Source organism: Ananas comosus, linkage group 9 (assembly GCF_001540865.1).
Source record: "Ananas comosus cultivar F153 linkage group 9, ASM154086v1, whole genome shotgun sequence".
NCBI classification, from domain to species: Eukaryota; Viridiplantae; Streptophyta; class Magnoliopsida; order Poales; family Bromeliaceae; genus Ananas; species Ananas comosus.
The window spans coordinates 3,661,420-3,673,827 of record NC_033629.1 but is presented as its reverse complement, the minus strand read 5'-3'; positions in this window follow the sequence as shown (position 1 = coordinate 3,673,827).

Sequence of the window (12,408 nt, the reverse complement as noted above, 5' to 3'; positions counted from 1 at the left end):
GTTAAAAAATACGGCTAAAAAACGGATTCGGTAATTATTCGGATACGTGATTTATACGGGTATTATACGTTCACCAATTAAAAATTCGGGATCAAAAGTTCGGCTATATATTAAATATATAATAATTAATATACTATATATATTATTATTATAATTTTTATATATAAATTAAATATATTCAGTTCGATATGATTAATAAGAAACATATATAATAATAATTCATTATAGATTTATTATATTTAAAAATTAATAAATAATTTCAAATTTTAAATAAAATATCATATAAATATTTCTATATAAAAATAAAATAATAAATATATATATAATAAATGATATATATGATATATATATATATATATATATATATATATAATATATATATATATATATATATATATATAATATATATTAAGAGAGGGAGGTCCACAGGTCCAGTGTGGACCTCCCCTCATGCAGTCACGAGGTGGAAATGGCCTCGTGGACGCGTGCACCCATCCATGCCTTATGAGCCTCGATTTTTTTCCTGTTCATCTTTTTTTTTCTGCGAGGCGGAGACGGGATCCGCAGCATGCGTTGCTCCCGGCACCGGCGAGGGCGGCGGAGGATGACGACGACGTGAGCGGCGACGAGACAGGATCCGCAGCCGTGGCCCTTGCTCCCGGCGCCGGCGAGGGCGGCGGAGGATGACGATGACGCGAGCGGCGACGACGCGACCCTCGGCCGATCGCCGATTTTTTGGGCGATTTATTCGCTAATCGCGAATAATTGGCGAATAATTATTTTTGAGAAAAAAATCGCGTTTTTTTCCTAATTTTTTGAAAAAATACGGGACGCCCCGTTTAATTCGTATTTTTAAAAGTACGCGAATTATTCGCGTATTAATCGCGAATTAACTAACTAGGCTTTTATCACAGCATAATATAGATCAAAGATTCTATAAATATACCTAAAAATATTCGAATATTACTTACCCGCCGCATTGTGCGGGTCACTACACTAGTTTAAATTATTACTTAAATTAAGTTCAATATTTATTCCACTAATCTCGTATGCAGTTTTATTAAGTATCAGGATCAAAGTTTCAAGGCATAAGTATGAGATAGGTCTCATATTAACTTGTGATGTTGAATTTTTTATGTCAATGAATCTAAATATTTTGGGCCGATAGTTTGGATTTGACGAATTATTATTACTGATAAACTGAGTCGTTAAACTTAATATCGAAGCTATATATATATATATATATTTTTTTTGAGAGAGAGATAGGTAGCACGCTACCCGCTTCGTTTATTTCATTTAGAAATAAACTTAGCTAGAAATGTGAATCAACTAGAATTCGAACTTAGGACCTCGGATACCAACTACCAAGCTCTTTGTCACTTGCTCTAGGGACGGTCGGTAATATCGAAGCTATATTACTAATGAAAAGTGCGAGATGAGCCCCATATTATCTGATAATTCTACTATGTATGTAATTAGGCCCAACAAATCGTGCTAATGGATTGGCCATTTTATTTTATCGGAAACCTGAGATAGGTCTCATATCACCTATTGATTTGAAATTATGAGAATGATTGAGGACATTAGAGGCTAGATAGGGAGAATTTGTAATAACCCAGTCATGTATAGGATCATATAGATGAACAATCATGCATAAAAAAAAATAAAAAAAATGAAAAAAAAAAAGTTGTACCCCCCCCCCAAAGGGGTGTAGGACTCATACTCCATCCATCCAAGAGTGGGGTGTACTCCACTAGTCACATCAATATGACTAGTGATGAAGTCTCCACCCTTGGATGGGTGAGATGTATATCTTATATTCCTTTGGAGGCGTACAACTAGTATTGCTCAAAAAAAAAATCTTTTTGCATAAAAAATTTATCAATTTTGCATTTTTGCAAAAAAAAAGACTACTATTTTAGAATTTACAGATTTGAACTGAATTTTCAGTATACTGATCAAGATATTCTTATTCCTTGTTATCTCTTTTTTTTCCTCTCGTTATTTTTCTTCTCTCTGACCCTCATCACCTTCTTCACCGCCTCCACGGTTCTCGACGACAGTAACAAGGATGACGTCGCCTCCGCCGACGCAGGAGAAAGAGGACACAGAGCAGGTACGGGTGAGGGAGGAGTTGACAGAGGTGATGAGATCGTGGCTGAGGCGGTGGTCGCTGTCGCTCATGAGGGTGAGGACGGAGACATCCCTGCGATTCTCAAAGGAGAGCCGGTGATGGAGGCGAGTGTACCCACTGTTGTGGAGCCGAGTGCGCGACCAGAGACTAGCGCACCCCTTGATCTGAGTGCGCAGTTGGCTGCCCTGACTGAGGTTACGAGACAACATGGGGAGCTATTGCAAAGGTTGTGTGAGAGGATAGCTCAGCCACCGAGTTCTGTACCGAGGGCACCTGAGTCGCCAGTTCCACCCCCGACTACTCCAGTGACAGCACCAGCTGCAGCAGTTCCTCCATCGGCAGCAGTCCCAGTAGCGCCAGTTGCGCCTGCTAGGGGGCCAGTACCGTTGACTGAGGCCGAGCAGGAGCGGTGGACGGAGAGGTTAGCTCGTTTTCACCGATTTGATCCACCGATCTTCGATGGCAGAGGCACTGAGGCCTGGATTGTTGAGGGATGGGTCAGTGCGATGGAGAAGTTATTCGAGGATCTGTTCGTTCCAGAGGGGGAGCAGGTACCCCTGGGAGTACACTGTCTAGCAGTGAGCTCCAATGTGACTGGTGGCGAGAAACTAGGCGAGACCAGGGGCTCTGTCGGCTGGCGTCAGCTGAGTTGGACAGTTCTGTTGAATGCATTGTTTGGGGATGTTCTTTCTAACAGTGTGAAGCAGAAGGCTCGAGGAGGGATTGAGAGGCATTCAGCAGGATATCGGCCCAGTGCAAGCAGTATCTTCGGAGTTTACTCGACTTCCTGAACTGTGTACCATTTGGCGGCCAGAGAACGAGCCACAGGGTATTCATGTTCGAGCAGCGGCTAGACCAGACATCTTTCAGTTAACGTGCGGGCGTGAGAGGCGAGGACCCTCCTAGATGCGTCCATAGAGCAGGCCCCTATGGGTGAGAGAGGTGAGTGTCGCTGCAGGAGAGGACTCAGGCCGTGGGGCAGGGTCACAGGACAGAAGTCGCCCCTTTCCAAAAGATGACGGAGGGCAGTCCGAGCCAGCAGACGTCCGCCGAACTCCATGAATCACGTTCTCAGGGTCGTGGGTCTTTCGGGCGTCAGCATTTGCAGGGGATCCGTCAGCAGGGGCAGACTCAAGAGGATGCATATGTGTATGATTGCTGCGTGGGACCACACTGCCTCGGCAGTGCGATAAAAAAAGGCAAATTGCTACGGATGGGTCCAGCCGGACCATGAGGGCAGCTTGTCCGCCCGAGCGCATCTCCAGCCACGCTGTCATCAAGCATCGGCATGCACCCAGCACCAACAGCAGTTTACGGACCAGCACCGACGCTACCGCTAAGGAGGATAGATCGTTGTGCCGCGGTCGATGACGGCGACAATCGCAGGCTCCGAGTGCAGGGTCTACCAGCCAGGTGGAGGACTCTATCACAGCGACCGAGGGTGGCAGTAATCACTTTATTTTTGACATTAGAGTTCGCACTCGTTTTGATACCGGTGCCATCACAATTCCTTTGGTTAGCCGAGCATTTGCATTTTTCATGTTCAGAGTTAGCGGAGCGTTGTCTCAGGACGAAGGTGCAGATCCCCACCATATGTCTTGGCAGCGTGTACAGAGTGTTGTTGTCCTGTCGGGTGGCAGTTAGACTCTTGATCATGCCGCAGACAGGCTGTTGTTTTAGGGCAGTGCAGGACCTTTGACGTAGTACTTCGTATGGATGCTTGCGGTGCGTACTATGCCACGATCTGACTGTGGAGCGAGTACGGTGACGTTACGTCGAGCCAGGCCAGGAGGATTTACTTCAAGAGTGCATGGAGCCGATGTTTGCCACTTGATATCTTCGCGAGGGCTTCGACAGAATGCGAGGCAGTGGTCATCGCTTATTCCTAGCGACAGTTGTGGAGGTACCTTACGCGGCGCCGAGACTCGAGTACATCTCCATATACCGCGAGTTTTCGATTGTTTCCCCCTGAGTTGACGGACATTCAGCCGCCGAGGAGGGAGATTGATTTTGTGAAATTGATGTAGTTCGCTGGTACTCACCAATCTCAAAGGTACCTTACAGGATGGCACCGGCTAGAGCTGAGAGAGCTAAAAGCGCAACTTCAGGATCTGATGGAAGAGATTGGTAGACCCCAGGTGTGGTCGCCTTGGGAGCGCATCGGTGTTATTTGTAAAGAAGAAGGATGGTTCGCCCAGGTTATGTGTGGATTACCCGGAGCTAATAAAGTGACCATACAAAGACAAAGTGATCCTCTGTCGCCGCCAATTGATGATCTAATTTCGAACAGCTGTCAAGGATCTTGTTCTTTTCGAAGATTGATCTCCAGTTAGTTACACCAAGCTGAAGGTGAGGCCGAGGCATGTTCCCAAAGATCGGCTTTTCGGACTCGGTACCGGCATATAGTTCAACGGTAGCCTTTTGATTGACCGAATCCCTGCCGCCTTCATGATTTGATGAACAGAGTGTTAAGCGTTCTTGGATAGGTTTTGTGGTATCTTCACGACGAATAATCGCTGATTACTCCCGGAGATGATGCTGAGCATGAGGAGCACTTGAGGATTGTGCTACATGCTCTGCGCAGAGAATGAAGTTGTATCCAAGTTAACAAAGTGCGATTCTGCTCGAGTTGCTTTCATTAGGGCCACGTATTTCAGCTGAAGGCCGTAGCAAGTGGACCCGAAGAAAGATTGAGGCGATTCCGAGATGTGGCCTAACCGACGACGTTACTCTGAGGTAACGAGCTTTCCTGGGAACCGTAGGGTATATTACCGTCGTTTGTGAAGCTTCGCGAGCTTTCTACTACCCGCTCCTGCGCTCTGACACGGAACGGGATTTCCGTTTGCTGGAGCGACCGACTGTCAGCAGAGAGTTTTGACGAGTTGAGATTGAGTTGATGTCGCTCTCTATCCTTGCCCTTGCCTTGTAGGGCGAAAGATTTGTGACTCTAAGTGATGCAATCGCACAGTGGATCTTGGTATGCGTCCTGATGCAGTGCATGGAGGTTGTGATTGCTTATCTTCACGGCAGTTAAAGCGATAAGATAAGAATTACCTACTCATGACTGTTTGGCAGCTTGCGCGCGGTGATTTTTACTTTTGTAGCTCTGGCGGCATTACTTGTAACGGCGAGCACTGCAGATTTTTTACTGATCAGAAAAGTCCAAGTATCTGTTCACACCATAAGTGAGTTGAATTGAACAGCGCGCGGTGTTTGGAGTTGCTGAGATTAAATGACATCAGTATGCCCAGTATCATCCCGGCAAGGCGAATGTGTGGCAGATGCGTTGAGCAGTGAAGGCAGTGCATAGCTTGAAGTATGTGATTACTGAGCAGAGACCCCGATCACTCGAGGACTACAGCGGCTCGACTCCGAGATAGTACCCCTGGGTTACGGCGAGGCTGATGTCTCTAAGTACTAGCTGCCATCTTGTGATAGGATCCGAAAGGAAACAGAGTGAGATCCGCACTGTGAGATTAAGAGAGCACAGAAAGGGGCATACTGAGGATTGCTTTGGACATTCGAGGAGTACTAACGGTACAGACCAGACTTGTGTTGCCGTAGATCCGAGTTCATCGGATATTTTTGAGAGAGGCTCATTGTATCCCGCATATACGGTTCAACCTGGGAACAAAATGTATAAAATCTTAAAGCCAGTCTAGTGGCACCTGAAATGAAGAGAACATTGGCAGATATTGGCTCAGTGTTGACTTGCCAACAGCTGAAGCCGAGCATCAGTGCCTGCTGGCCAAGTCTTCAGAGTCGCCAGTTCCCCGAATGAATGGAGCAATCACATGGACTTCCGTCTTGATTGTCCTGACATAGCGCAGGTGCTACGACGCATTTGGGTGATAGCTGACAACTGACCAAGTCGCTCACCTTCCTACCGGTTCAGACACCTGGGTCTAGGAGAGACTGCGCAGCTATACTTGGTGAATATTAGCTGCACGGCGTGCCAGTGTCGCATTATATCAACAGAGACACCGAGTTTGTATCACATTTCTGAGGATTTGCAGACAGCCTTGGGTACACAGCTGCATTCAGCACGGCGTCCAACCCCACAGACAGATGGTTTCAGTTTTTGTTTGTCAGAGCGGTACCATATCAGGACGCTGAGAGGACATGCTTGAGGGCACTCTCATCTTTTGGAGAAGAGCGGCTGTAATCGGCATTGAGACTTGGGTTGAGTTGCAGGTACAACAATTCAGCTATCAAAGCGAGCATCCAGATGCTCCCGTTTGATGCGTTGTATTGGTTTTTTGTTGACGGCAGATGTCGATCCCCTTTGTTTTTTTGGGTGAATGTGGGTATATTGTTGTCGGTAGGACACTTTGGACCCTGAGATTTTACTAGCGAGGTCTAGGAATAATGTGAATCGTCGATCGACACTCTTTTTACATTGTCCACCCCTCCCCGCCTCTCTGCTCAGCAGCCTGACCAGATGGATCTATCAGCCCGATACTCGAGACGAAACTTGGATTTTTCTGTTGGGGATGCATGTTTTTTCTTTAAAAAGTCTCGCCGTCCAGAGGGATTCAACGATTTGGAGTACCTGGAAACTTCAGTCACCGTTTGTAGGCCCTTTCGAGGTATTGATAGCGTATCGAACCGGTTGCTTAGCAGATTACTCTACCCCCGCGAGCATTGCTGGCATCCATGATGTTTTTTCCACGTCTCAGGCAACTGAGGAGTACTTGTTGACACCCTCTCAACGTGATTTGACTTCACTTCCACCTCAGATTGGCGAGGAATGCTGAGTTTACGAGGATTCGATTTCCGTTGCGGATTCTTGCTTTTCCGGATGATACGAAACAACATTGCGCAATTCGCGGTAATCCCGTATGTGAAAAAGGTTGTATTGAGTAAATCATGATGAGGCGGTTTTTTTTTGAGTCGATCTTTGGAGTCTGAGACGGTGATGAGGAAGCTTATCCTATATTGTTTGATGCCTGGCAGGGATGTTTCAGTTTCGCGGTGACGAAAGCTTTCAGTAAGCTGGGGGAGGATGTGAGATCTCCTGTGTTCCAGAATTGGAGGCGTTGTCGGCAGCTCTGGACAGTGTCGGGAAAGCCGAGTCCGCGTTGCGTCAATAGACGCAAAAAGGACCCGCGAAACTGACAGAGCACCTTCAGCGAAAAATCTGCAAATATGCAGATTTTCCTGCTCGGTTGTACCGTACACCGCAGCAATGTGTAACCGGTACAAAACTATCTTGGCTGATTTGCGCGGTACTGGCTCTCGGGTTGGCTCCTGTAACCGTTACGCGCGATCCCGTGTACCGGTACATCCAGGGTAGGTGAACGGGTGTTTTGGTCTTTTCTCTCCCTCGTTTGGTCCTCACCACGGTTCCCTACCTAAGTATGTCTTCTATATACAGGCGTAGAGCTCTTAGATGAGTGTTCTTAGCTGGTCCTTCTCTCACTCTCTGCTCTCTAGCTGGTCGATCCGGGCAGAGCTCTGTTGAAATCCGTTCGCCGACGTTGTCGCGCGGAACCGTCGAGCACGTGTTGACACCGGTGGTACACGAGGAGGCCGGCGAGCGGAGGTTTTCCCGGTTTTGCCTGTCCGCAGGGTGTCGTTTTGTCGAGGTGAGATATCAGCATTTCTTTGATTTTGGCAATTCTTACTTTACTTTCAATCTGCGAAGAGACGTTTTTGCTGAATTTCACCTGTTCGACTGTTTGTATTTTGGCTCGTTTCTCGGACGTTATGACATCGATTGCGACGAGACTTGGCTCGTTGGATCGGGACTCGAGAGGATCTCACAATCCCTTACTTTTGCGTATTTTTTTTGTGAGTGTTTAGCTTGGTTCGATAATCCCTTTTTCTCTTCTTCTCTTTTTTTCCTTTGCTGTTTTATTTTGGACTGAATTTGTGAATTTTGTCGACGTGATAGCTTGGAGTTTAGTCTTTTTCGATTGGTCTGAGAAATTATCGGTTTTTTTTTTTTTTACCTGTTTTTTTTCGATTTTCCCAGCAGGTTGTGTCGCTAGCTGAGGGGAGTGTTTTCCGTCTGCCTGGGAATTCAGCGTTGCGATGGTGGTTTACAATCCTTGCTTTGTTACTTCCTAAGTTTCTTATGGTGCTACATTACTTAAATCTTGATTCGGAATTAAGTATGCTCAAAATTTCCATGATTATTTGTTTATTTAATGTTAACATCTGAATTTCGATTCATATTTATCATTTTTAAATTAGATTATTTACATTTTGGACTTGGAAATTGAATTATGAAAACCTGCGTATTTTTGTGACCTGTCCATCTCTCTTTTTTTTTTTTTTTATTTATATTCTTTTTAATCTCTAATTATGCTCTTAGGAGTCCGTTAGAATAATTTGTATTCTGTCGGGCAGTTTCTCCTGAGACGCACTTATTCTTTTTCCTAGTATAGTTTTTTTTAGAAATTGATTTTTACACTCTTGCTTGGTTTCGTCGAGTGATTTTACATGTTCGTCATATGTCGTTTTCTGTTTTGATTTCTGTTCGTTTTTTTTTCTCTTGTTCTATTTATTTTTTTGTTATTTCTGGTGATCCGATCATTTGCCTTTTTTTTTTGGCTGTAGATTTGTCCGTAGGTGCACTTACCTGTTGTTTTTAGACCAATTTTTTGAGTCGATAACTTTGACTTTGTGCTATTGTTGGATGCCTATTGATCTCGTATCAGAGCTATATCGTCGTTGCATATCTTTCGTTGGGTAGATGGCTGCCCTTTACGAGTGCCACTCCGGATTCAAGGCTCTGTGCTTTTGCGTTGGTGTCTTTTGCTCATGCCAGTGAGCCCCCTTTTCTTTGCTCTCCACTGGTAACTCAGTGAGTGTGATAGAGCCGATATCCAGCGGGGCAGGGACGGGTGTATTCACAGTCCCGGCGACGGTATTTGGCTACAGTCGCGATTTGGATTGGGTCAGATTTGACATTTCCTACAGTTGGTTAGTGTAGAGCATGATAGTGTAGTGGATGATAGCGGTAGAGTGTGCTTCCTACTTTCCTTCTATTCTTGCTCCCTTCTGTAGACTTAGTGGGTGACCGATGTTGTTTTGGGCGGTACCCACTGAGGACTACTTGTTTTTACAGTAGTTCTCACGCCCAGTTGTTACCTATGTTTTGCAGAGCCACAGGTTCCGGCTGCTGCACCGTCTGCGGACCAGGATCGAGGTAAGGGCGTCGCGAGTTAGAGCCCTACCCGACGTGCTGAGCTAGAGGTGCCCCTACTGCAAGTAGATGTTTTGTTTCGAGTTTATGTACATAGTGGACCTAATTCGCCAGTGCGAGTTGCTTTGTATTTTGGATTTGGACTATGTATATGAAACTCAGTTGGTTTAGTTTCAGTTTTCTCTAGCAGCTCCCTACTACTGTTCGTAGTAGTGTTTGATTTACAGGTACAGCTATCGCTTCGTATACAGGGGAAATTCCTTTGTGTACGGCGGATTTGTCGGCGTGCCCGGGTAAAGTGTAATCCGGGGCGTGACATTTTTCTTAACAAATATAGCATAAATCATGAAAGTAAGCTTGCGGCGGAGTGCATGGCCGCGAATGGTGATGGCAACGAGGGTACAAAAGAATTTCAGGACGATGAGGTGGGAGAGCGCATCAGGCGAGAGCGGTAGCTACAGAAAAGGGCGAGGGAAAGAGCGCGATAGCAAAAAAAATACAGAGGGTAGGAAAAAAAAGAATAAAAAATCTATTCTTATTATTATAAGCAAATATTTTTGTTGATTTCGTCTCTCCCCACCTCTTTGTCGGTAGGTATGTGTAATTACAATTATACCCTTCGTTTTATTTATTGTAAAAGTTATTGAATTTGAGATTAAATTTTGAATATACAATTAGTTATCAAAATTCTAATTTGATTCGAATTTGAACTTAAAACTTGAACTAAAGTATTAATTATACAATCAAGTGTAAATTTTTGTGATATAAAAAAATTCTAAAAGACATTCAATTTGAATACTGATTATAAAATCCTCTAATTAATTTAACTTCTAGATATATAGCAGTTTAATAAAATTTAAACTTAAAAATTAAATTTAGTGTATTTTTAATTTTCAGCTTTCTGAGATTTACATAAAATAAATTTTATTTATTTTTTATTAGAAAAGTAACTAGGGTGATAAAAACTCTCAGCCTATGCATTAAATTCAATAAATTATAGATTTGAAATTATAATCAAAGATTAAATTCAGAATTTGAGTTTACAATTGAATTTTATGTTAGAATTATAATCAAAGATTAGTGTTTGAATTTATGTTGAATATTGTCTATACATTATAATTGCTATAAATTTATCTTTTTCATTTTATTCTTAATTTTAGTGAACAAAATTTAATTAGCTTTCTATGATTACAATGAACTAATTTTAGTTCGCTATTTTAGTTCACTATTTTAATTTTCATTATAATTGCTATATAATTATAGTGAACTAATTTAGTTCACTATTTTAATTTTAATACTATTTTAAACTCACATTTCGAATTTAATCTTTGATTATAATCTTCTATTGTAAACTCACATTTTGAGATATAAAATTATAGTCAACTAATATAGTTTAATAAAAATTAGGTAAATTAGAATCCTTTAAAAATTAATTTTCTAGGGTATCTTACATAGAGTGACTTTTTTTAAAAAAAAATTGCATTTTCTATTCTTTGATTGAAAGTATAATTTTTTAAAGACTTTATACTACTAAAATATTAAATTTAATGTTAAATTTTTATTATGAGAGAAACAGTCGTATATTCAATGGACACCTTACTCGAAGCGACGAAACAGGAAGGAGAGTGACTAACACAATTAATCTATGGCAAGTTGCGCTTGGAGTGTGATTGTGTGAAGGGACGAACTTCCCTGTGGTCCTTTCAGTACTTTGGCGCTGTCACGCCCCGGATTACACAATTTTCGGGCACGTCGATAAATCTGCCATACACAAAGAATTTTTCCTGTATATGAAGCGTATCGGTAACTGAAAATATACAATACTGCAACCAGTAGTATAGAGCTGTAAAGAAACCAAACAGGTAGAATAAAACAAGTCTCACATACATACAACAAAACGCTATACAAAGGTACTCGCTCCAGCGAGTTATAACAACTGTGTGTACATGAACTCAACAAAATAAACCGGAACTACCTGCAATGGTGGATCCTCTATCTCAGCAACTCGTCGGGTAGGGCTTTAACTCGCTACGCGCTTGCCTCGATCTGCCTCTAAAGACGCAGCAGCCGGAACAGCAGGCTCTGCAAAACACAGGGTAACAACTGGGCGTGAGAACTACTGTAAAAACAAGTAATCCTCAGTGGGTGCCTCTCTCAACAATCATCGGTCCACCTACTAAGTCTACAGGAAGGAGCTGGGATAGTAGGAAAGCTGGAAACATCTACAGCTAAATATCACTACACTATCATGCTCTACTCTAATTATCTGTAGTAAAAATATTAATGCTGACCTAATCTATTCAGGGACTGTAATACACCCGTCCCGGGAACTGTGAACGTACCCGTCCCGCCTGTCTAAGCCACGCTACCTCCACGCAAAATAGTCCGTGGATAGCAAAACTAGTCAGTGACATCACCGCGAAAGCACAAAGTCAGACTCCAGAGCGGCACTCGGGGGCGCGACCCAACCGAGTATGCAAGCGTATCTCTGTCGAGCTCAATCAGGCTCTCACATGCTAAAGTCAAGAAAACAGGTCTAACAGTACTACTAACCACTAGTCACATGCTCTCGGCACAATCTGATACCGAAACAATCAATTCCGGGTCCGCAGTCAACCACTACAGCACCCACTAGTCCGGAACACTGTAAACACTACTGTAAAAATCGGCTCGGCATCCCAGCACAAGCGTAGCTGAAATCTGAACTACCTGACACACTCACTAAGAGGATACTGCAACTGTATAAACATACAATGGCCCCTAGGGCTAAATCAGGTAGTTTAACTTATGACAGGTTTCGAACACTGATTTTCTCCTATGTTTTATCCAAGTCCACCTGTTATTTAATAACAAACACCTTTAACTGTCCCAATTCAATAATAAGCCTAGAACATTCATAAACAAATGAAAATTCTGAGAACTACACAGTAGCCAACGCCGATATCCTAATTACATGATAACAGGCTATAGGAGTAGAGAGATCCGATGATAACCCACCTCAAACAGGCAAACCAAGTCCGGCCACGACTCGAAAACGCGTAACGCACCCTTCTGTCGGGCCTCTCTCGCGATTGTTGACGGACGACACTACGCTATACAGTACCCGGCGTGACGCGAGCAC